This window comes from Harpia harpyja, chromosome 1, assembly GCF_026419915.1.
Source record: "Harpia harpyja isolate bHarHar1 chromosome 1, bHarHar1 primary haplotype, whole genome shotgun sequence".
In the NCBI taxonomy this organism is placed as follows: Eukaryota; Metazoa; Chordata; class Aves; order Accipitriformes; family Accipitridae; genus Harpia; species Harpia harpyja.
The window spans coordinates 75835770-75862574 of NC_068940.1; positions in this window are offsets into that span (position 1 = coordinate 75835770).

Consider the following 26805-nt stretch of genomic DNA (forward strand, 5'->3'; position numbering starts at 1 on the left):
AGAGAAGTATTTTATTTGGGTTATGAGAACTAGAAGTAGAGGTATAGTCCACCTTGAGTTGCAATTAAAAAAAGAAGGGAATTTTATCACCAGCCAACCCAAGAGAGTCACAGCACTGGTTTTCTTAAATTAGTGGGGCTGCATTGAATCACAAGGCCAGAAGGATAGGAAAGGTTGTTAAGGCCTCATGGTGCTGAAGGGCTGCAAGAAAAGGTGCTGTCAAATGATAGTTTTAAGTCATCCCTTGTACAAGAAAACTTAATTAATTAGATATTTCAGCTAACTCTGTAGTCAAAATAGATTTTCAAAGTAATAGGTCAGAACTTTAAAGAAATCTCACTGAAGCGAGGGAAAAAGGAATTTCCTTTTGACCATGGTGGTTTTGATCATCGGTGTTAGAGTTGGCTTGAATAGCACTTTACTCAAAGAATGACTTTACCCTCTCTGCCATGAAGCTACACCCACTGGGCAGCTCAGCAGCCCTGGACATCACAGCCCATTGCAGCTTCCTGACACTTTGTGTGATGTTTTCAAGAAGGAGTTGAAGGCGGGAACTGCAATTGTAGTGAAATCTGCTTTGATGCACACTGGGATAGTTGCTTCCCAAATGACAGACTGTTTTCACTGTTGTATCCATATTATGAATGTATTCTTTTTTGTTCTTATAAAACTGGCTTCCCCCAAAAAGGTGACTGAGCAAATTGTGCTGCAATGACCGACATACATCAGGAAATATAAATAAGACCTTTTAACTTGAAAGACCTAAAGTCTTTTTAAATTGCTATATTGAAGAAATTAGATTTATATGTATCTCATGTTCCTCAGGCTTCTAACTGAATTAGTAAATGAGAACAATCTTCCCATTTCATCCAAGTGAAACTGTCTTGGGTAACATTGCCCTCGTGTATAGTTGCATTTAGGTTAGGTAGTGGCTGAATATTTTTTCATGGTAACTAAATCCTTCAGCCAGCAGACATTACTGTGGGATTTAAGAAAGATTAAACTTCTAGGATCCTGCCAAAAGCAATAATTAAAGTAACTAGGATCTGCTTATATAAACAACTGTCATTTTATTTTAACTGGGACTTTTGCCTTTTACTAGTGTCAACCAGAATAAGCTTCCAAGAGACTCCACTTTCAAAAGGTTCCCTTTAGTAACTGTATCTTTTCTGAAATGTTAGTACAACACATCATTTGCATACTCTGCCCCTGCTAAGACAAAACTATAAACTCTTGAGAATTAATTACTGAATTTGAACAGAAAAAAATCCTGAAATTGCCATGGAGTAAAAGATTTTCAATGTAATAAAAAGATCAGAAACGTGAGAAGGAAAAGGAATAGTTATAATGACATAGAAAATAGTCAGCTGGAGAAGAGCAAGAAAAAGCAGTAAGCCTAGCTTGTGCCTCAGCTGCCTGGGTCCTGAGTGCTCACTACACCTGACCTCTTGCCCTGTAAGTAGATATAAGTCATCTGGCCACAGTTGCTTATGAACTTCAGTGACTTGTAAGACAAACGCTCGTTTCTCTAGCATAAAGCCCAGGGTATGGGCAGGTTGGGCAGCAGAAGGGTCCCAAAACTCAAGAGTGTGTCTCCAGCCAACAGGGACTCCTCCACTGCTACACAGTGAGGAGACACGACACAAACCTCTTTCTTTGGCTTCCGTGGAGACCCATATTATGGTTTCGTTGATGATGGGCCCCTCGTGCTCATTTTTCCCCAGTCTGGAGCCCCAAATCCTGTCTGTGACTTCCTGTGGGTTGCAGTGAGCTCCCATCCAAGTGCTCCATGACCACAGCTCCCAGTTTTATGAAGTTATTGGGTACTAATAGGAATTCTAGGATGTGGCCCATGACCTGTTACTTTTAGCATGTGTTTCATTTATGTTTCTACTTTTCATTTCATTATTTTGGCAGGAAAAGAAGGAAAATTTTGTGTCGGGATGCTGAAAATCCATTCTTAGCCACTGGCAAACCCAGCACTTATTTTTCATTCTCCTCTAAGTCCTGCTTGGAGGACAATGGTTTTAACTCTATTTTCTTGTCCTTTAAGTAAATTAAAAACATTGTATTAAAAACAATGCCAGCAATGTTTTCCCTAATAGACAGATAGACATACAGAGTTTATTGGCATAATTAAAGGCAGACTGGTCTTTAAAAGCTAACAATTTCCACAGAGTCTGAGAGTCTGTCATTGAATTAAGAGGAAGCAGTAGATGTATTTTATGATTTCTTTGTTGAGGACCTGCCCTCAAAACTCAGTGCCAAGTTCCTAGGTAAGCCTAAAAGAAAGAGTCTTAAACCTCCCTCTAACTCTCAGTATGCACATTATCCCAAGCCACTTTAAATCTTTTTGAGTTAGTTAAAATTCTGGCTGCTGAAAATCATACTCTGAGGAATTAGAAGTGAAAGGTGTACAGGAAAAACTACCAGCAGGAGGGTGTAAGAAATTCTAAATTAAAGAGACCACCAACTACTTTTACACAGATTATGTTCTGGCTTCTTGCCAGTTAAATTAGTAACATTTTAGACACCCATATAACAGATGCTTTACAGTCTTACAGAGATTTACAAATGCAAAACATTCAGTACAGGGAATTTCAGATACTATTTTGTATGTCTTTATATAGAGTTAATTACTTTTTCTTTATAATCAATTACATATAGAATAATTGCTGATTATTGACCCCAGATGCAGAAATATAGTGGTCATGAATATTGTCTCTTTCCCTTCAACCTGTGTCCGATCTGACACTAGCATATCCCCCTGTCAGAGATGGAGACTTGAAGGCTGGTCTCTCAACAGAGAGGATATGTGAGAATTGGGCAATACTTTATGTTTTGTTGATTCTGGCATTCAGTAACCGCATCTGTCTGTCACCAGTTCTCACAGCTATACAAGTATACAGAAGTGGGTAGAGCAGATAGATAGGTTTATTTGAGAAGCATAGGCATTTCTGTGGGCTAGGCTGACAACTCTGCAGTGTTAATGTAGCATAGCGTTAACAGGGCTTTCATCTCCTTCCCTCCTTCCAGTACTTCTCTGTACCTAAAGCTTCTGACTCTGTTATGCTCTTACTTGTCTATGCTTCAAAAGCTTTATATCACTAAACTCAATGTTTAATCTTTATTTTCCATGTACACCACCCCAGACAGCTTGTGCACAGTTAAGTCCTGGTATGTCTTGCTCAAACCAATCTTCTAAAAATAAAGCAGCTAGGGAAAAAGAGTGATCAAAACCAGGGTGTAGCTGCCCCTAACTAATCTACAGCTAACCAGGATCACTACACTGAGTGATACGTGACAGCCAGAACCTTGAGTAGTTTTCTGAAGAAAAGTCAGGGTAGAGAATACACTCTCAGCCAATAAGTTCTTTCTACCATATTTGTTACTGGCATACAGGAAAGAGGATTATAAACAGGGAAGAATTTACTGGGTTACAGCCAGAGCTGTTACTCTAGTTGTTGTTCTCTGGAGCATATTTAATTTCTGTTTGGGACAGAGGACAAATGGTGCATTTCCATAGCTCAATGGCCCCATCTTCTTTTGAAAATATTGAAAAAAACATTTTTTAAACATGCAGACACCGGCTGCCTCTTAGGACTGCCTTTGCAGATTTAAAGACAGCTGAAGGCCCACAGGCCTTGCAAGAAAAAGCAGGTATTTTCAGAAATTTGCTTTTGGTAAAGAGATTACACTGCACAGTAGTGTTCACTTAGCCCTCACTAGATAGCAAAGCATGGATAAAGCATGGATGACTTCTTTAGTGCCCAGATTAATATGCTGTAGGTGTTAGTGGTAGTCATTTACCACCAGCATTTTTCATGATCAAACTATCTGATGGAGAGAACTGAGCAGAAGGGAGATGGAGCACTGGCTTACAGAAGTGCTGTTAACCTTCTTTACTACAGGTCTGCCTGACTTCAAGTGTATGTCAGTACTGGGGCAGTCAACACAGATGACTGTGGTTACACTGTGGTTATCACACAGTCAAACAGTGTCATACTGCCTCTGTGATCTCATTAAATAGTTTTATATAGAGTTGCACTGTGCAACGTAGGCATGCACAGTTTAGCTAATTAGCACAATAGATAGCAAGGAACTTTCAGAGAAGGTGGAATTTCTTTTGACGATGGGATAAAATCTCCTACCTCAGGCCACAGCTAAAACCACCTTACAACATATGCCTGGAAAAAGTAACAATATGCATGAAGGTGTTAGCTTGTAGCTTCCTACATATCAGCACAAAAAGTTGTGAAAACACAACAAAATATTGGGATGACAGGAAGCAGGTTTACCTAGGTCAAGTTTAACATGCTGTTGCTGTAGTCTTTATGTGAAATATATGCTTATAAAATGCTAGTTATCATAGAATCATAGAATGGTTTGGGTTGGAAGGGACCTTAAAGATCGTGTAGTTCCAACCCCCTGCCATGGGCAGGGACACCTTCCACTAGACCAGGTTGCTCAAAGCCCCATCCAACCTGGCCTTGAACACTTCCACGGATGGGGCATCCACAACCTCTCTGGGCAACATGTTCCAGTGTCTCACCACCCTTACAATAAGAAGTCCTTCCTTACATCTGATCTAAATCTACCCTCTTGCAGTTTAAAGCCAATATCAATGGTATTACAGTAAGAATCACTTAGATCAAGCAATAATGAACTTTGATAAACCTGAGCGAAGCGCAGTGGTGATGGAACCAGAACTGACTTCAGCATGCAACAATCCAACATTACACACCATCCTCCTGCTGCGTCCAATGTCACCTGCTCACCACACTGCACTGAAGCCTGATCCTGCTCTGCCAACTGAGAGGACTTCGCACCATCCCTCCTGCCCAGAAAAACTGGTATGACAGATAAAGCCCAAAGTCAGGGACTGAATGAACTCAACAAACATTTTATAGAGATGGTCCATAGATTAAGGGAATGATATCTCTGTGTGTGTGTGTGTGTGTATGTGTATATGTGTATATATATATATATATCTCTCCAAGGATGGAAAAGGTGATGATGATTGATTAGGATGTATTGAGAAGTATGGGACCTGAGCATGACATAAATGGTATAGAATAAGGGGTGGATACTGTCCTGGTTTCAGCTGGGAAAGAGTTAATTTTCTTTCTAGTAGCTGGTATAGTGCTATGTTTTGGGTTCAGTATGAGAAGAATGTTGATAATACTGATGTTTTCAGTTGTTGCTAAGTAGTGTTTAGACCAAGTCAAGGATTTTTCAGCTTCTCATGCCCAGCCAGCAAGAAGGCTGGAGGGGCACAAGAAGTTGGGAGGGGACACAGCCAGGGCAGCTGACGCAAACTGGCCAATGGGGTATTCCATACCACGTGACGTCATGTCTAGTATATAAAATGGGGGGAATTGGCCTGGGGGGAATCACTGCTTGGGAACTAACTGGGCATCAGTCAGCGAGTGGTGAGCAACTGCATTGTCCATCACTTGTTTTGTATATTCCAATCCTTTTATTATTATTATTGCCATTTTATTATTGGTGGTGGTAGTAGTAGTAGTAGTTTCTTCCTTTCTGTTCTATTAAATTGTTCTTATCTCAACCCACGAGTTTTACTTTTTTTTTTTCCCCGATTCTCTCCCCCATCCCACTGGGTGGGGGGGAGTGAGTGAGTGGCTGCGTGGTGCTTAGTTGCTGGCTGGTGTTAAACCACAACAGTCCATTAGCCCTTATCCTATCACTACATGCCCTTGTAAACAGTCCCTTGTAAAAGTTCCAGTTATGGAAAAGAAACTGTCAAACCTCTATCCATTCCCTCTTTAAGGAATGTCAGCATAATAAAAGTGGCAAGTCTTTATAGATCAATGCTCTGCCTCAAAATCTGACTCCATCTAGAAATCAAGTGTGAGGAGCAGTCTTCCTTGCTGACAAGTGGAAATGACCACTCTTCTGTTCAGAATCTTACTCAACAAAACTGAAAACACGACGTGTCATCACAACATGAAGCATTGGGTACTGGTGAACATGCAACTATAGGAATGTTAAAGGAACTTGTACAGACCAGCAAAATATCACAACTCCAGGATATAACAAATACTTCTGGGAACAAGAAGAATCATCCAGCCAGTGGTCCACCGACCTGAGAATTTTGTTGTCAACAGCCCAGAAGGCTAACTGCAAAAGAAGCCCCATGAGATTCTACTGTTTCAGCCTCAGCAGGTGAACATCTATGTGTTCCCTGAAGCTGGAGGAGTTATATGGCCAAGGGACACTCATAGTTTGATTTACGAAAATACAGTGTTATCGTACAATGATAATAGTGTATCCGTACAGATAGCAGTGTCTTTAGTTAGCACAGTCCTCACCGTCCCTTGCAAAGAGGGAGCAAGCATTGACAGCTGCAGTCATTTGTCAGAAGATGACCAAGCTGAGCAGGGCTGTGAACTAAAATCATCAGAGGATTCATGACACAGGCAAAGCCCAGTAAGTGAGCAAAAGGAGGGGCAGGTTAAAATTACAGAAAGCACCAAAGGAACATATCTCCATTTCACATTGAACAGTCTTTACATCAGGAACTCATGGTATTTCTTCATACAGAAGGTCTTATAACTGTGGAAACTGTCAGCCTAGCTTAGTGTAAGCTTTTCTTAGATGCTATTCTTACTAACTTCTTGTAGAATGTGCTGGGGGTCTTGCGGCACAGATGTATGATGGATCTCTCTCTACAGCCTTTTTTGGCTGTCGAATTCCTTAAGTGCATGTAGAACATTACCAGTAAAAGGTAATGTTGGAAGTCACCTAGCTTGCCTATCTCTAGTTACACTTTAATAAAGCTGGCTGGGAACCAGCTTGCCCATTTCATTGGCAAATGTTTCTCTTTTGTTGCTTTCTGAAAGAGAACATAAACTGAAAGTGCTGGAATGCCCCATGAAAAAAAACCCCACATAACATTGAGGTAATTCATTTAAAAAAAAATAAAGCACCATGTTCCAGTTTTGAACATTTTTAATGTTTCCACTTTCAGTATTAAAAAATGTTGAGTTTTCTTAGTTAAAAAAAGTAATTTTAATGGAAAATAGGGATCATTCCATTAAGATGTCAGAGAAGCTTTTTTCTGATGTTACTAAAAAAGGTTATTTTGTCACTTTCAGGTTACCCAACTTAAGTTTTTTTAAAGCAAATGGAATTTTCATTCAAATCAGTACACTTTTACAGCCTTTTGATTTTTCTTGATGTAAGCAGCAGTTCCCCTTAAACCATACTATACTTGTAGAAGGCAAATGGGAATGTGTATGTACATAAATCCTGTGCAAAGATACGAAAGTTTACCTCTAAGTGACCTTCAGCCTTTTATGTAATCACTACATTCTGGATGGACACACTTATTCTAGAGGAACTGACATCAACTGCACTTGAAGTAAAGTTAAAATAATTACAGCACTTTAATCACTTAAGACGTATGCCTTATTTATCAGTGCCATTTAGAACCTGATAAGATTACAGAAATTGAATGAATGCTGACCCCACTCACTTTCTTATGATCAATGTAAAAAAAAAGAAATTCTGGCAAGAGAAAGCACAGAAGACTTGTCGAGTGACAGAGAGCCTTTGTTGGCCGCTACAGGCTGTAGCAGTTGTCTATATGATGGCATTGTGGTGGAAAATGAAAGCTTTGTAAAGTCAAATTGCGAGTGATTTTGCAACCTGGAGCCATTTCATAGTTCCATTTGATGGAGGATAATCAGTCCTGAGTGCGTAAATGTACCTCAATTTCTTTTAGTGTTAAAGGACGGTAATACATATATATGCTCAATTTAAGGAGTATATTTTAGGATTAGGAACTCTTTGTTTTTGCAGCAGTTTCAGAGCACCTTTTAATAATTTGGAAGAATATTTTTAATGCTAACTGTGTCTGGCACAATGACACTGCCAGGTCTCATATTTCAAGTATTTCATGGTTGCCAAACACATGTGCATGCTAAGGACGCCAGCAGGGAATTTAAGGTTAACTTGTTCTTTCTCACATTTATGTTCATTTTTTTCCTCCACCTAATCCCAAAGATCCAAATATTATCATCTTTAATTTCAATTTTTTTGTATGTTTATAGTGAGTTGGAATAAGTACTACCTCCTTTTAATTGCTTAGCCTATTTTCACTAATGTAATAAGGCCCATTCTTTGTGCACAGGGAATGTACAATTTACACAAGTTAGACCAGACATTTGCATAAATGTAATGGAAATTTATTCTTGTTTTATGAATATGTAATGTAAACACTCTTTATATTGTACTTGAGATGTTCTGAAAAGTAACCCAGTCATCAGATTTAAACCAATAGGGAGGGAATGGAGTGCTAACAGAGCATTTGCAGAAAGATTTTCATAAGGAGCAATTGGTTTAGCAAAAAGAGTAGTAGCAAAATACTCACAGAGGGCCAGGCCCAGAGTTTCTTTCCTTGTCTTAATTGGTGGGACTAACATAGGGGCCAAGGGTGCCTTGAGCTTTCCTAAATGTGTGCCAGCTGCCACAAAAAGAAGCTTGTCTGAATGAAAACAGAGCACCAAATATTGGCTGCACCAGTTTCAGTGGGAGTTTCACCAAGATTTCAGCCCATAAGAACACTCCAATTTTGGCTCTGAGGAAAGATCTGTAGTGGGAAAAAAATTGAGGAAAATTAAATAACAGTAAGCTGAGTATCATGGCCTGGAAGTAATATTTAATGAAAAGGTGCAATATGAAGATTATGAGGCATAGAAGGGAAAATGATGCCATTTAAATACCAAAACCTCAGGGATATACTAGCTATTAAATGAAGATGAACAGCTCTACATCTGTGCTGGACTTGAAACAAAACAGGGTTTATAGGATTCTGTTTAAAATCTCATGTTTAACTGCTGATCCACAGCTTACTCCACAACACAGATGCCTAATGAACAGATATATGTGATGTTGGACAACAATGTAACTGAACATATTTAAATCATTTGCTAAGAAAAATAAAATTTTATGAGAAAGGAGAGGTGCAGAGACAGCTGAAGGGCCAAATTCTGTTCTCAGTTACACATACGTAATTCCACTGATTTCAAATTCATGTACTGGCATGTAAACTGAGAGCAGATGCAGGGACAAAAACAGATTTGGTCTGAATTTGATCAGTCTGCCTCAGCCCGAGAGGAACCTTGACAGTTGGATTTCTAAAATTTGGTTTTGTGTTTCTTTCATTGAGTGAGATCCACCTGCACGTTTAAGGTACTATGAATCAAACAATCACTCATGAATGTTATTAATTAATTTTAGCTGCATTAAATATTACCTTTAATGCTGAATAATTCTGGATTAAATGGAGAGGGATTAAAGTGTCTCTAAAACACAGTGGGTCATTTTCTGCTTTAATCTGTGCTAGCAGAAATCAAATTATTTCTCCACATGTGCACAGTGTATAATATATTGTTAGAAACTATGAGTCAAGCAAGCAACATGTTGGCCCTTTATTAACAGATTCTGGGTGGCACTTCCAATCTATCTCAAATGACACCAGTAGAATATTTCAATACCTATTTAGAGAAAACAATGTGAGGATTTTACCCTGATATATCTTCACCAAGCTTGGTACTAACTGTTTAGGGCAAGTGCTTTCCATTATCTTTGATAAAGTTTACAATGAGGCAAACAGTATTCTCGTCTTTGATAACACTGAGAGCTCAACAATTTTGTAGGTGCTGCATTTTGTAGGTTATAGCTCAAAAATACGATAAATTATACTTTCCCTTTATAAGAAAGGAGACTCCTGTGGGTGATATAAAGACTTATCTATGGGCATCAGTCCTTAAATGAGGAGCAATCCACTTAGACAAAGAAGTCTATGTATTAGACCAAAAGGTTTGATCACTAGAGTAGCAAGCATGCGGTGTTCGCATTCCCTTACAGGATTCTGTACCCATAGTGCTTATGAATGTTTACATCAAAATTCATTTTGTGAGGAATTATTTCCTTCTGTGTAGGGGAAGTTTAGTTTATCCTTGGGAGAATGAAGTTTTAAGTTGTTTGCTCAACAATGCTGACATCTTTTACAACCTAGATTATTATTTCTTAATGTAAACCAAATACAAACTTTATGCAGTTTTTGCCTCCAATTCACATTACGTTTTTTATTCTTAACAACTGGGCAATACCTTCAAAGAGCACAAGGTAGTTGTGGAAGGGAGTGTTCTCTTTTCTTAGTTTTAAGTGATTTTGGCATGAGCCACGTGTTTTAAAAGATACATATCAGAAAGATAAGACATGGAAGGATGCACCTTCAATAAATTTATATCAAGCCTGACTGTTCATTGCCTTCCCCTATCTCAATATAATGGCCAGACTAATAATCTTCCAGTAAGAAGCAAAATTATCCATGTGTTAGAAAAGGAGGCTGGAAATTTAAATCCCTGAGTTTAGTTTTCTGTGGCATTAACATTCCTGACACAGGTTCAAAAATAATTAAAAATGGAAAAACCCTAAAAGTGTACCTAACCTTATGACCCAAATCCAGGTCAGACATAATTTTTGGTGCAGATCTGGGATGCCATGTTGAGTTTCTTTCCTTTTCAGCCTTTGCTGAAGATACCACATGCTCCAACATGATCTGGATTAAAGAGCTTTTTATATAGAATATGTCATGCCCATCAGCTCTTCGAATCTGATGCTTTCCTTTTCAGACACTTGTGAGTAATGTCATTTGCTATTGATCACAATAGGAAAGAGTATGTTGAGCTGCAGAAGTTTTGGATCTGACCTACTATGGTTGCTTTCATGTTCTAATACAACATACATCAACACTGCCATGAACTATTCTTAAAAATAGAATAACAGCACTTAACTGCCTTGTAGGCGTACTTCAACTTGTGGATACGAATTAATTTATTTCTCTGTTATCCCCAGACACCACAGATCTGTCCTTTAAAAGGACCTTTTTCTCAGACTCTTTGTTCCATGAGAATGCTTACCACAGGGCATAGGAAATACCTCGGTAACAGAGAATAGACACCCGAAAGCATCCTCAGTGTTAGTGGGTTGCCAGTAAAAGAGAGAAACAATTATGCAGGGGGCTATGATTCAGAGCCACTGACTCCATTGTAACAATGTCTCCTTTATCATTTCAACATAGATCATAGTCTCATGCCAAGAGAAATTGCCAAAAACAGTCAGAAAAATATCCAAGCAGGCATTTGGAGCAACAACATTAAAGCATATTCAGAGAGTGTGTAATGTGCACTCGCACCCATTTGTTGTGTCGTCTGGGACTCAGCGACCTTTTTAAAGTAATTTCAAGTCCTCCTGACTGGGCTGAGCCTATTTGCCATGCTTTAGTAACTTGTAGTTCTGACCAGTTATATTTGTTTTGGGAGAGAAAAGCATTTACTCCAATAAATGTCTGCATGATATAAGCAGTACTGTTTCTTCCTGTACTTACTGAGACTCTGAGTATAAATTTGACATTTTTGGTCATTGTGACAGCCTCAGGGCAGCAATGGGCTCAGAAGCCACCGTCTTTCAACAGTGTAAGACTTTGGGAGTGAATAGCCACAGACAAAATGCAAGTGCAACCATGTGAAAAATTAAAAGCTCCTTGAACAGGGTACCTGTCTTCAGAATAAGAAATTACTGATTTCTGCATCCTTTGTAGCTCCTGAACAGAGTTTCTTGCACAACTCACTGTATCCCCACCATTAAGAAGACATGCATACTATTTACTGTAATTAGTCAGTCATGAGGTTTCCTCCTTATCTGCCTTCCCCAATTAATGTAATTAGCCAGTAACAATTTCTGAATAATAACTGTTTACTAATATAATAATACATACCAGGGATGGAATTTTCGAAGGAGAGTAAGGAAGTCAACTCCCATTGAGGGTTGTGTTTTTAAAGGAAAGAGTTCACACGCAATGGCTTTTATGGGGTATTACTCACTAATTAGTAGCAAACTACGTAGCAGATTCTGAAATTTATGGAACTGGCTGGTAGCTGAAGCACGGTTTTCATCAGAGTAATAGATTATTGATTTTAGGGAAGAAAATTACTTCCCTTTTTCTCCTTCATTAACAAAGAGTCAGATGATTGGAGAAAAAATGGATTTCTAGCTGCAGTTGTAGTTTGTGTTCTGCTCCACTCAAAACTTAAGTTGAATGGGAGGATTGTTAGATTCTCCCTGGTGTCTTTAAATTCCTTCCATTGGGCTTTAAAAATGGGGTTTCAAAATGTTAAACACTGATACAAAGACTGAGTCCTCAATTTCTACAGGCCTGGTAGAATCAGGCATCAAAGCTCATTCACAACATCCTCCTAGTCCTAGGTCACCAAATACATCGAGGCGGTTTCAAGTGCTTATATATAAGCATATGGCATTATTTTTGACATCCCTAAGTGCCTGAGACATCAACCCAGGGCTTACAATATGACGAAGGACAACCTGGGAGACCTCCAGCCTTCAGGAAATGATACGATATGCTGAATAGTCTAAGATGGCACCAGACACTTATGATTAAGCCCAGTATTCTCTTCTGAAAAATAACAAGATAAAATAGCTTCCCATTTTAGCGAAAGTGAGAATGTAGACTTTGCTTAGGACTAAAAGATGAAACCTCAAGTCAGAAAATAAAAATAGTTTGCTGGACTGTGGTACTTACGGTTAGTCACTTCTGTATATTTTCTGAAGGTGTCTGAAAATTCTGTCTTCCCAAGAACTTTAAAATGTCTGTGCAAGTTTCCTGGGAGGAATCAAATTATTCAACAACAAATCTCCCAAATTCATATTATGTAGTTCTTATGTTTGATCTAAAATGGCTTACAGGGGCTCAGACATCTTCAAGCCAATGGGTTTCTGATTTCAGTTAGAGTAAAATCTGTACCACTGCTTCTCATAAGCTTCAGATGGCATGAGAGAAATGGAGAATAGCCATACCTCAGCCATGTCACCTCCTTGTCCCTCAGCCATGCCATTTCATCTGGTAAGAATATACTCTTCATGTCCTTTCAATCTTTGGCACTTCCAAAGACAGTCTTTTTCATGTTTCAGTAAAGCTACTTATTACACAATTAATTTATCAGCAAGCTATTTCACTTCCATTTTTAAGACAAAAATAAAATGTTTTCAATAAGCTAGTCACCTTAATTACTGTGTATATCTGCAGCCTACTGATGCAGGACAGTTCATAAAGCAATAACTGCCTACAATTGTGGTTAAAGAAGTGTGGAAAACATGTGCCTCACTTCTCACTGCTTGAGAATTCCCTTCAGAACAACCTCAAGTGTTGGGAGCTAGGCCCTAAAACTAAGATTGTTTTAAAAAGCACAAGAAGTTACATAAGTATATTCTTTTTCAAGGAGTCAATAATTAAATGAAGTATTTATCTAATTATATCTCTTTTTCAACTAAAGTATCTGATGTAGGAAAAAACATTTCTTTTTTTACCGAAGCAGCAAACAAATGCCTTGAAAATGTGCTAGTGGGTATTTTGTAGAAATATGTATCCAAAAGTCTTATCTCCCTCCAAAGAGCCAAGCTTTTGCAAGGAACATCTGCTATGAATTTTCTGTGCCTAAATTGTGGACTGCTAACTGAAACTGTTGATTTTTTTCTTCTGCCAACAGCAAAGTCCTTAGACCTAGATAATTACTGCATTGTATAAGCTACAGTCATGCTTACACACCTGCACACCTTCGTATGAGCAATGCTTTTGGGACATGACTTAAAAATGCATCCATGACAACGTAACTTCTGCCTTTGTTTACTGTCTGGTTACTCTTTCCCTCATTTGAAGTTTCCCAACAAGCCTGGCCTGAAATTAAGTTTATTCCAGACGGAAGAGTGGAAAAAAGTTAATGATGAATAATTACGTTGTTTAGAATCTGACGTTCCCAAACTAATAAAGTCTTTAGAACAAGAGGTAGCAAATATTCTAGTGTCTTTACAATTGAAATGATATGTAATACCAAAAAAAAATGCTTTCAGTAAATTGGCAATGGCACCCAGTGAAACTTATATAACTGTCTGGATTCAGAAAAATACTTCTTTGAATGCCAGTGCTTTCCCAGATTGTGTCAGACACTCCTTTCATGGCTGTAAAAAAAATACCCAGAGCCTTTCCCATCAAATTAAAATAAGCTGATATTCTTAATCTTTTCATTAATGCTAGATAACAGGGAGCTACAGAGAAGATAGCTGAACTTCTTCATGTTATCTGTTGAAAGAGTCTGCTGTTCCAGTCCCAGAGCTTAACAAGATCCATAAAGTAGAATCTGAAACAAGGAGGAGCCCAGCATGTCAAGAGTCATCTATCGTACAATTCATTTAATGCAATCCTTTCAACAGCTATGCTGCTAAAGACAGGCCAGCCATGTTGCATTTTAAAAGGGCTATTTTTGTAGAACAATGTTGCCCAAAGCATTTCCTCTTCTTATCACTCCTACAGCAATATGTCTGGAGCTCATTACCAGTAGCTCCTACTTTCAATAGTCAATCTTTTGCAAAAGATGTTCATTCATGTTTTCTCCCCTTCCCCACCAATGTGCCTTGTGAATTATCTGATGATATATCACTGTTGCACTGATTCACTTAGGAAAACACAGACCTATTCACATCTCAAGAAAAATTGTTGAACAAAAGGCAAATTATTAGACCACCCATCCACCAAAAATCTTCTGTACCTTGCAGCTAAAAGAATTCAGAATCTTGAAGGAATTCGTTTGCATTTTATTATTCAATTTGTCAAGTAAGTAATTAAGTGGCCATGTTGAGAAGTCAGACTATGCATGGTTTTTGTTTCTCTTTTATTGAAAAGTATATACTAAGAACATTTGGTAACAATTTTGTGTGTGTTTGTTCTGTGCTGATGGCCCCTACGTGCTGGTTGCTATGAGTGCATGGAATTATCTTGCTTAAATATAGTATCAAAAGAATGAAACAATATAAACATAACACATTTTAGAAGCTTCAAGGATGAAACTAAATATATAGAAAATGTCTTGGATCTGTGGGTGAGGATAAACTAATGAAAGGGACTCCGTGATGTGGTAGGAGAAGGGAGTTTATGAACCAGGATGTCTCTTTGAGGTCCACATTCCCAGAGTCTTATTGAAGGGACAGGATGAACTGAAGTCCTGAAGCGGCTATGGGAAACCTGAAGCAAAATATAGTGGTGCAGTTCAGCAAGTGGTGCAAGCATGTGCCTATCTTTAAGCACAAAGTCTGATAGAGGGAAATCCTGCCTTCACTGAAGTTATATTTCACATTTCTCAGAGATTCCCCAGGGTTCAAATCTCTGCTCTTATCCATTGTTTACTGAAACCTTCATAAGCTGCTCCCATGTCCAAGCCGGCAGACTTTGCCAGCAAGATTTGTCAAGGACAATTTTCACAGAAGAGTCATGCAAGCTGGTGGGAATTGCATGCCTGCTTCCTTGCTCCTTGGGCAAGCTAGATGTTGGACACAAGGAAGTGGTATTCACACAGATTCTATGAGGCATATAATTTTCATGCCAAAATCAATGGAGTGGGACAGTTTTCTTAGTTACTTGATCAAAATTAACATCCATGGGAGAGTCTACATCTCTCCATTGGCCTTACAGGGATCACAGACCATAGGTCCACCACGGCCTGAGATGGCCAGCCTGCTGGCCAGCACACACCCAACCCATGCCAGCCCCTGGCAGAGTGATTGCACGAGACCCTGTGCCACACCATTTCGGCAAACTAAAACAGGAGCAAACAAACCACTTTTATGGCAGTGGAGATTTCTGATGGTTTAACAAAATGAACCTAATTGCAGTGCAGGGGCTGCTAGGGACAAGCAGAAATGTCCTGATCAAAAATGAGAGAGAGGGTGACACCACTGCAACCATCGTCGGCTTGGTCATGGAATTGAAGCCCTGAGTTAATGACTTAGATGCTAAAAAAATAAATGCAGCATTGAATTCAAGTCTGATACACAGAAACTTGATCTCAGCTTTTGTATATACTATTGGGGAAAAAAACCCAAAAACAAATGCAGAAAACACAACACAGTGTAAAAAATATGACTTGTAAGACCCCCATGCCACAAAGATTTATCCACAGGCTTGTGTCTCTTTGTATTCTAAGTGACACTCCCAGGAGTATATTGCCTGGTAAGAGAAATACTGCCATCAAAGCCAGATACACCCCATAAGAACACGTGAGCTAACAGGATATATTTCTAAGTGATAATCAAAGAGTGGGTAAAAATAGCACATTATCTAATTTTGAGGATTTAAATTTTACAGTGAAAGACCTTTTAAGCATTGCCAATAATTAAAAACAAAGGAAAAGCTCATAAACAAATGGAAGTCATGTAGGCATGAAGTGTACAGTTTTCAGAAGTGACTGGTCTCCTGTGTACCAGTTACTGCAGGGTTAAGAACACAGTAATTACTTCCTAAAATAATTTAACTAAATGCATGTTTTTTCAGTAATGGGCAGGCTGTTACTGGAAGTAGGCATAAATGTACCACTATTTATATGCATTATAAAATCTGGAGAAGTGCTATATTCAGGAATTCCCCAACACTGGCTCTGCACACTGAACCTCTGAGTCAGATTCTGACTTCTTTTGTACTCATTCAGCACTTGTATAAACCCAGTCAACTTAATTGAAAGACCTGATTTTTTACGGTGCGGGATTGCAACAAGGCTTTATTCTCTCTACAGTGTTTTCAAGGTAGCGAAGTTAGCGTACTGTAAACCAGAAGGCTGATATACAGCCCAGTAGTTGCTTCTGACCTCATCCTCAGAGTGACAATCCAAAAGCTATGTGGTCTGCTGCATCTTCAGCATGTGTTGGCAGGAGCTTGGAAGAAAAGAATGGGAAGGCAAGAAGCTAAGATGACCAAGTTATGCAGCTGTTTTCCCAAGACTCTCTGTATTATCAAAGGGTAGGGTCTAAGAGCAGAACCCACCCTTTCCCTCCTCATCCATCACAGCCTAACACTCACTGCAGCAGCCAAAAAGAAAAGAACCTCCCTCCTTGCCAGTTCAGTTTCAATTCAGGTCGGTACCTGGATCTACTTTAGCACGTGGCCATACACATGTTGATGTTGGCACAAGGCAGGGAGAGGTGGAGAGGAGCAGGAGGGCAGGATTGCCTTTTCCAGGGGCATTGTATTGTATGTCCTAGTTTTATTTGCACTGATTTTCCTGTGTGAACAAGTCTTGGCCCTGAATTTCCTCTCCTCCTGGCTATTGTCACTGACAGCCACACAAGTGAGAAAAGGATTAGGTGTACCTCATCTGTGTCCACTCAAAGCAGTGGAAAAATTCATAATAAGTTTTATTATTAGAGAATTATGAATATTTCATATTGCTATAGGTTAATGCAGTTGGACAGTGACACAAAAATCATATTTTTCATGCACATTAGCTTGTGCCACACTTGAAGCACAAAAGTTAGCATATGTCAAGAAATTGGGGGTTTTGTGCTATTTCTACCTCAACCAGAGGTTGCCAAATATCTTACAAGAAAATTATCTCTTAGCAAAAGGAGTTTGAAAATTTTTGATACAAGCATTACATTTTTTTCAGAGCTTATTCCAAAACAAATGCTTGGCATTGAGACCACTGAAAGATTAAAAAAAGAAAAGCTAAAAAACTTTCTTAAACTTAGACACTTCAGAGTAATCTAGATTCAAATTGCTATAGCCTGAAACAACTCTCGCTGCTCTCAGTGCGAGAGGAACTATGTCCTGCATATTCAGACATGTTACAGGACATATACATTATGACACAGTTTTCAAACCATTGCTTTCTCTTCTTAAGGATGCATGACCTGAAATTTATGCTTTAACTTTTGCCCAAACCACTGGTTTTTTTACATTTTTTTTTATCCCATACCACTAATGAACTAGGGATGCATGAAAATCTCCCAGGTTTTGGACCTCAGCAAACTTTGCCATGAACAAGGCAGGAGTTCTGGATTTGTAACAGAAGCTCAAACAGGGAAAATTTGGGCCTGTGTTCTCGCCACAATTTTTGATGCAGGTTTGGTTGAAAACTTATTTTCAGTCAAACTCCTGTTTCTGCTTGCTCATCACTTTAGATTGTTAATATATATCCATGAACTCACATACTGGGCTTATCATATCAGTGATTCTTTCAATGCCAGTTTGTTTTGAAAACTTTGAAACAAAACGATTCTGCTATCAAATTTAGGCATGCATTCATCTTTTGCTGCATTGCATCATTTTAATTCGCTACAATATGAGAATTACTAAGAGGATACGTTACACAGTAGATAGACATTTCTTCTGTTTAATTTGTTCATACTGAGTACATTTTCCTCCCATAAGCCATTTGATTAGCTTATTTAAAACCCAGTCTACAAGACTATGTGAGGTGACTAATACAAAAGGTAAACTTGCCTTTGAGAAAAAGAACATACTAGGAAAGTACAGAGGGAAAATTCCCACTGGCAGAGGTTGCTTCTATTTGGAAGCTGATTTTCCCATTTCTGTCTGGGAACAGTGTTGGAAATGAGGTTCAAAGTAGCAAGAGGAGTACATAATGTTAAAAAGCATTAGTTTATACAGCAATTCTTACTGGGCTTTGCCCTTCAGTTGTGCCTCTGAGAAAACAAATTGAATTTCCTGATTTCAAATGGCAAACTCTGCTATTACATACTTTGTGATTTCAAAGAGCATCTGTCATCACACAAAGACAAATACATTTCTTGGAGAAACATCTGGTGCTTTTTTAAACAAGCCTCAGGCCAGGTCTGCGCAATGAATGAAATATGTACTATAGATAGAGTGTTATTTAGTGTTGCTTTTCATTTAATCAACTGTGTGTGGAATGTTTGTATTGCGTTAACTATCTCTCAAATATTGGCACTCCTACCACTTTGGGCAATTGTTGCGTTTTAAAAAAAATAAAAAATTGTTCTTTGAGTATAACAACAAAGAGCAGTAAATCGGCTCTACTTGATTTCCTAGTTCCTTGTAGGATATCTGTGGGAAAGGTAGTAGATGTTCACACACTTCTTTTTTGGGGGGGAAGGCAAGTGTTTAGTCTTTGTGCTTTGCAAAAACCAGCAGTAAGCTCTGTTAATTTGGCTGTCTGAGTGTGCAATAGAGAAATGAATATACATCCAACCCCACTCCTCAATTGAGATAATATAAAAAATCTGTACTGTAGTTCAGAAAAGAATACACAGCAAGCTAATCGGCATAGCTGTACCCCTGAAGCCCCATTTCTCAGATTTTGATCATTTTCTTGGGCACTTCTTGCTGTGATGGCATTAAGCCAGCCAGTAGCAGGGTCCTTGCCTTCTGCTGAGGTGTCACAAACTCATTTGTAATGTTGCTTTTATGCCAAAATTCAGAGCTGTGATGGCTGTTGAAGAGCTGCTTGATTGCTCTCTGCGGTTAGGATTTGTCATGTCTCATGTCTAACCATATCTTTCACAGTAAATTTATAAGCGGTGAAAGGATGAGGGCAGTCACATGCATGAGTAAGGAAGCTGCTGGGAAAATGATCTTTGGCATACTGAAAGTTAGTATGAAAGCCAAAAAGAGAGAAGGGGAGCACAAGGATGGAAAGGAGGTGAAGTATCTCATCCAGATCATGTGGAATGACCATAATGAGAGATTCATACCTGGGAAAACACTTCACATGTTTCTTGAAATGAAGGGGCTGTGCTCCGGTTTTGACTCACTCTATTGCCCCTGTTGGTGTGTTATTCAATATTGGTCCAAACATTTTCAAAGACTAATTTCTAGATGTGATGCAGGCATATCTCACTGCTTGTCTCCTTGGACTTATACCAGCCTGGAATGGCACACATTCAATGAGCAGAATTGTCCAAGCATTTACCTTGCCCTTCTTTCACTGTAGGGCAAAGGACAGCATTTCATCTGCATCCTCTACATTCACATCCTGCTTTTAGGTGAATGCTTCAGCAGTCAAAAATGCAACTAGTACACTAATGTAAATATACTGCATACATTTGGAGGACAAGGAACCAAAATAGCAAGCATGCATAAATAGATAAGTCATAAAGCACTAAAAAAAACACTGAATGGCAGAATCAAGCTTAGTGTATGTCCACATTAAAAACAAAACAAAACAAAAAGAACAAACAAGACCTCAGAATGCATAAACAAATAATTGGAACTCAGATACAAAAATCTATTGCTAGGCAATGTAACATCTTTCCCATTGAAGTGTCTTTTGCAATACTGTCTGCGAATTAAATCCTCTAAACCAGGCCTCGTTCTCATTAAGGGTGACTGTCAACTAAAAAAGTAATTTTGGAATGAATGGGAACTATCACGTTTAAAGGCATAAAGTCATCTCAGACTTATAGGAGTCAGTAAGAAACTTCCATGAATAGGAAATTATTCCATACAAGCTCCTGGACAGTTTTATCCACATTCTTCTGAAGCAAGTGAAATGTGTTGCTGTTGGGCTGAAAATTGGACGTAGAGAACAATGATCTGATTTAGGCAGTTTAAGAGCTTTTGTATCCTCTACAAACAGGAAAAGAAATGCAGTAGACATCAAACATTTCTTTTGAGCTAAATTCTTTGTGTGAGTGTAGCATTTTAGGAAGAAAAATATTCCTTTAGGAGGACAATGGCAGCCTGGCTAGCAGTATTGTATAGCACACACATTCAACAGGCATCTCAAATTACAAAGAGCTTTTCCATTGTCTAAGCCAAGGATCGCAAAGTGTTTGTACCGATGCCAAGTTTTGCACTGACAGATTTGGGTGGGCATTAGTGTCAGTGAGCTACAGTGCTTTTTAAAATAAATTTGGCACCAGATGCCAAAAAGGTTTACCATCACTGTTCCAAGCTACTCCATTTCAAATCTAATGGCCATTAGTCCAGGAATGTGTGATAACCTGTCTAAGATTAAATAACTATTCTCTGCTCTCAAAAACCATGTGAACATTTAAAGATCATAGAATCATAGAACCATAGAATCATTTATGTTGGAAAAGACCTTTAAGATCATCAAGTCCAACCATTAACCTAACACTGCCAAGTCCACCACTAAATCATGTCCCTAAGCACCACATCTACATGTCTTTTAAATACCTCCAGGGATGGTGACTCAACCACTTCCCTGGGCAGCCTGTTCCAATGCTTGACAACATATTTGGCAAAGAAATTTTTCCTAAAATCCAATCTAAACCTCCCCTGGCACAACTTGAGGCCATTTCATCTTGTCCTATCACTTGTTACTCAGGAGAAGAGACCAACACCCACCTCGCTACAACCTCCTTTCAGGTAGTTGTAAAGAGCAATAAGGTCTCCCCTCGGCCTCCTTTTCTCCAGGCTAAACAACCCCAGTTCCCTCAGCCACTCCTCATAGGACTTGCTCTCTAGACCCTTCACCAGCTTCCTTGCTCTTCTTTGGACATGCTCTGGCACCTCAACACCTTTCTTGTAGTAAGGGGCCCAAAACTGAACACAGGGTTTGAGGTGCAGCCTCACCAGTACTGAGTACAGGGGGACAATCCCTTCCCTAGTCCTGCTGGCCACACTATTTCTGGTACAAGCCAGGATGCTATTGGCCTTCTTGGCCACCTGGGCACACTGCCGACTCATATTCAGCTGGCTGTCGACCAACACCCCCAGGCCCTTTTCCACCAGACAGCTTTCCAACCACTCTTCCCCCTATAATGTTGCATGGGGTTACTGTGACCCAAGAGCAGGACCCGGCACTTGGCCGTGTTGAACCTCACACAATTGGCCTTGGCCCATCAATCCAGCCTGTCCAGATCCCTCTGTAGAGCCTTCCTACCCTCAAGAAGATCAACACTTCTGCCCACCTTGGTGTTGTCTGCAAACTTACTGAGGGTGCACTCAAATCCCTCTTCCAGATCATTGATAAAGATATTAAACAGAACTGGCCCCAACACTGAGCCCTGGGGAACACCACTTGTGACTGGCTGCCAACTGAATTTAACTCCATTCACCACAACTCTTTGGGCCCGGCCATCCAGCCAGTGTTTTACCCAGCAAAGCATATGCGTGTCCAAGCCATGAGCAGCCAGTTTCTCCATGAGAATGCTGTGGGAAACGGTGTCAAAGGCTTTACTGAAGTGCAGGTAAACAACATCCACAGCCTTTCCCTCATCCACTACATGGGTCACCTTGTCACAGAAGATCAGGTTAGGCAAGCAGGACCTGCCTTTCATAAGTCCATGCTGACTGGGCCTCCTCGCCTGGTTGTCCTGTATGTGCCACATGATGGCACTCAGGATGATCTGCTCCATAACCCTCCCTGGCACCGAGGTCAGACTGACAGGCCTGTAGTTCCCCACATCCTCCTTCTGGCCCTTCTTGTAGATGGGTGTCACATTTGCTAACCTCCAGTCAACTGGGACCTCCCTGGTTAGCCAGGACTGCTGGTAAATGATGGAAAGTGGCTTGGTGAGCACTTCCACCAGCTCCCTCAGTACCCTTGGGTGGGTCCCATCCTGCCCCACAGACTTGTGTGTGTCTAAGTGGTGTAGCAGGTCACTAATCATTTCCCCTTGGATTGTGGGGGCTTCACTCTGCTCCCCATCCTTGTCTTCCAGCTCAGGAGGCTGGGTACCCCAAGAACAACATGTCTTACCATTAAAGACTGAGGCAAAGAAGGCATTCAGTACCTCAGCCTTTTCCTCATCCTCTGTCAATATGTTTCCCCCTGAATCCAATAAAGGATGGAGAGTCTCCTTAGCCCTCCTTTTGTTGCTAATGTATTTATAGACCTTTTTTTTATTGTCTTTTACAGCAGTAGCCAGATTAGGAACTAGCTGGGCTTTGACCCTTCTAATTTTCTCCCTGCATAACCTCACAACATCTTTGTAGTCCTTCTGAGTTGCTTTCCCCTTCTTCCAAAGCTCGTAGACTCTCTTTTTTTTTCCTGAGTTCCAGCCAAAGCTCTCTGTTCAGCCAGGCCGGTCTTCCCTGTCAGCTGGTCGTTCAGCCCATGGGGACAGCCCACTCCTGCACCTTTAAGAACTTTGGATCCTAGTGAGGCAGACACAGCCTGGGGATGTGCAGGAGGGTTTCTCTTTCCAGGAAGGTCTGTTCCTTATCCCTCCAAGCAAGCAGAGTCCGGTGCTTCCTCTCAGCACAGACTTGCACCATCGCTCTCTTGTGCTACTTCACCCGTCATCCTCTGGGCAGCAGCAGCCCCAAGTTTCTATGATCTTTTCTTTTATTACCGTCTTTACCCAGTAGTCATTGGTATAAAATCGGTCTATGATCCAAAAAATATTCCTTCTCATGCTAAATCTGCAAGCGTAGATTAGTCCTCTGTACTCAAGTTTGGATTCCGTTTCAGCTATAGTTCAGAAAAATTCAATTATACAAATGAAATAACAAAATTACTTAATTTCCTTGATGTTGTTCCCATAATGTAAAGTTATCAAACTGAAACAAAAGGTTAAATAGTCTGAATTATTGGCCAAAATTATGGATAGCTACATTATATGGGTGAAACAAACGTGATGGGGGGATTTAAAATACACAGAACTGCAAATTTTTTATTTTTAACTAATGTAAAGGTAAGAAATACCAGAGAGCACAGAAAATAACTACAGTCTGACTGTAAATTAAATGTATGAAATATCCCACAAATGTTTAGTTCTAGGTATAAAAATGCATGTATATATTTATATATATGTATTTATTTTTTTGAACACCGGATATTGTCTGATTTCTCTATTATTTCCACAGATACCAGGTTACATTGAGGGACAGAGCAGACCAAATAACATCCCAAGATAGGCAGGGCAAACTCTCATGTAGTGAGAGAGATTGCATGAGTCTGAATAAGACTTTCCATTTGTATTGAATTTATATTCATTTAAAATTGCTTTAAAAACCCTTTTTTTTCAAACAGCTTCCTCTTGTGGGATGTTTCCATGTATCAGCAGTGAAGTATAGCTACTGCACTGTGATATCCATGAGCCCCTGATTGTAGGCACCAGCAGCATCTCTTGGGTGGCCCAGTCTAGGAGGTTTGGGCTGGTGGCACTGAGCCGTGTGTCAGGAGGTGAAGCCGGGGGCATCTTTGGAACGGGGCTCTGAGCAGGCATCATTGCCCCTCTCACTCGCTGCAGCGTTCAGGTGCTGTGGTGCCCGTCTGCAACCAGCCTCGGGCAATTTATTAATGCCGACTTGTTAATTAATTTATTTGCTCTAGCTTACCCTTGACAGGTTACAATATTTTGCTTGCTGTAGAAGGAAGATGACATAAAAAGATGGCAAAGTAGGAAAACAGGGCAATTAGACCCTTCCTAAAGCCAAACAAGTGGGAAAAGGAGTTTCATGTGGTAAAAGACAGCAAGTCAATGAGATGGTCCTCAGAGGCAGTATGATGTAGTGACAGAGCAGTTGGAGAGTAAGAAAACTTGCAGTGTGATTTTCAGCAAAGAAGGAAGATGTGGGGAGATTACAGGAATCAAACTAAGACATGGATGTTTTCTTATACTAAGGTTTGGGATTTTTTTTTAAATCCCTTTAATTTCCTCATTCTTTATTACTGGCAGAGTGTGGGCTTACACAAAGTTTTATACAGTTCTATGACTAATACGTAGTAGGTACGTTGAAAGATATTACTTTTGTCTTTTTAACCAGCAATTGACCTCATGGGAGTATTCCCCATAATTCCTATCAATAAAAATGAGAAGTTATGGACACGTTGCAACAGAACATGATTGTCACTGAAAAAAATTACTGTGGCAAGATAATAACAGAATATGCTGATAGTCACTTTACACATACTTATAACTCCAACAACTTAAATAAAATAAAAATTATCAACCATGCTTTCTTCCAGGTCCAAGTCTCTATTCCGATAAAACTGTTCCATTATTAAAACTGGTCAGGGTACTGCTTTCCCTTCAGAATATTTCCATTAAAACCATTTTATCCCATACAATGTATTTCCATCAGGTGTTACTGAAAACATAATACTTTTTTCAGAGAGTGCTTCTGGTAAAAAAAAAAGTATTTTTCAGTAGCTCTTAGTATTCAATGAAAAGAAAACCTATTATTGAAAAAAAAAAAACAACCAACCTCTCAGTTTTTAACTGGATAACTAATCAAACAACGTATCAATTCTCTTCTAAAGGACTGAGATGTTAAGAAGACACTTGTATAGAATGATTGCCAAATTGAAATACAACAACCTAAGGCTAAACAAGGGTGACAAAATACCCAGACATTGCAAATAAAACTGAAATTTACATTAAATTAATCCCACATTTGAAATCTGTTGTTCGGCTGTTTATGTTAATTTGTTTTAGCTTGATAAGATCAACAGTTTAAAACAGATTAATATAATCATGGAAAGAGACATGCAACATGTAAAGATGATGTAATAAAGTAAGTTAACTCTAAAAAGCAAATTACTTTATTGCTTCTTTCTTGGACATATAGTTACAGATGAAAAAACAAATGTTTTGTGGAAAATTAAAAAAAATGTCCTAGAAAGACAAAGGAAATTAGGGAACATATCTGACACATTAATAATTCAAGTATAGATGAGTTATAAATATAAGCTTAAGTTGTTCTTAGTCAAGACTTAGGAAATAAAGGGTGTATAATAAAATCCTCAAATGTTCTCATAAGCTAAGACAGAAAACCATATCTTCGATAGAAAACCAAATGCTAGCTTGTGGACATTTTTCTATATATTGTAAGAGCAACACTCAAGAAGTACCATTTCTGTCCTTTTATTTATGCTGTTATGCAAACATCATTACCCTCACTGTAAACCTGAGGAACTGAAGCACAGCGTGGTGGGGATGGGAAGACCAGTGAGCCAAATCTTCCTCTCTTCAGATAGCAGCTTTTCCTGCTTCATTAGACTGTGACTCCCTGTGAGCCCAGAGGCAGCCCCAGTGCTGACGGAGGGGCTGCAAGGTAATCCAGGAACATCCCATCCCAAGCTCCATGTTGTTAGTCACTCCTGTGGTTAACTGTGCTCCTGAGCATCTGTTGTCCTCCTAGCAGCTCCCTTTCAAATCAAAGAGTGCATGAGTTTGTCTGCTTACATCTCTCTTTTTTTCTCCATTCCACATAAACTTCCTTTGACCTCAGATGGTGCAGCAGCTAAATATGTCTTCTGCTATATAAGCACATCCTTCTGACTCTCATTTTAGCCCATCACTTTTTATTCTTGCAAAAGACCTAAATCCTTTTTATTCTTTTTGAAAATGTCTCACTTTGTTAGTTATGACCTTTTGATCTGGTCATAGATTTTCAACTCACTCTCTTCTCCGCCCCCCCTCCCCAGTATGTATAGTTGGAGGAATCATTTGTCTCCACTTCAGCCAATATTGCTAACCATTCACATTTAAAGTCCCAACATGACTGGGGCTCTCTCTTGCTTTAGCAGGTACTTCATAAAGCCCTAATCAACTCACAGCTGTCTCTCAGCACACTGAAACAGTTCATAATTTTATCATGTCAGCCAGAACTTACTAGCTCACAATAGAAATCTTCCACAAAGCAACATCCATGAAATCCCAATGAAGAAAACAGAAATAATTTGCAGCATATACACTCTTATTTAATATATGAGACTACTGCTATTATTTATTATGGAAAATAATTGTTCCCAGCACATAAGTATTATTAAGCCATGTATCAGATACCACATTTATAGGTAATATATATTATGGAACTAAGAATATTAATTTGTAAAACTTCAGTTTTAAATGATAGTTTGGAAACTTGTAAATTCCTCTGAAAAAGATTAAAGTCTGCTTTGTTTTGGTTCAGTTAGATCATGTAGATCTCATTTTCCATACTTGTTTCTCTTAGCACAAACATGTTACAGACAT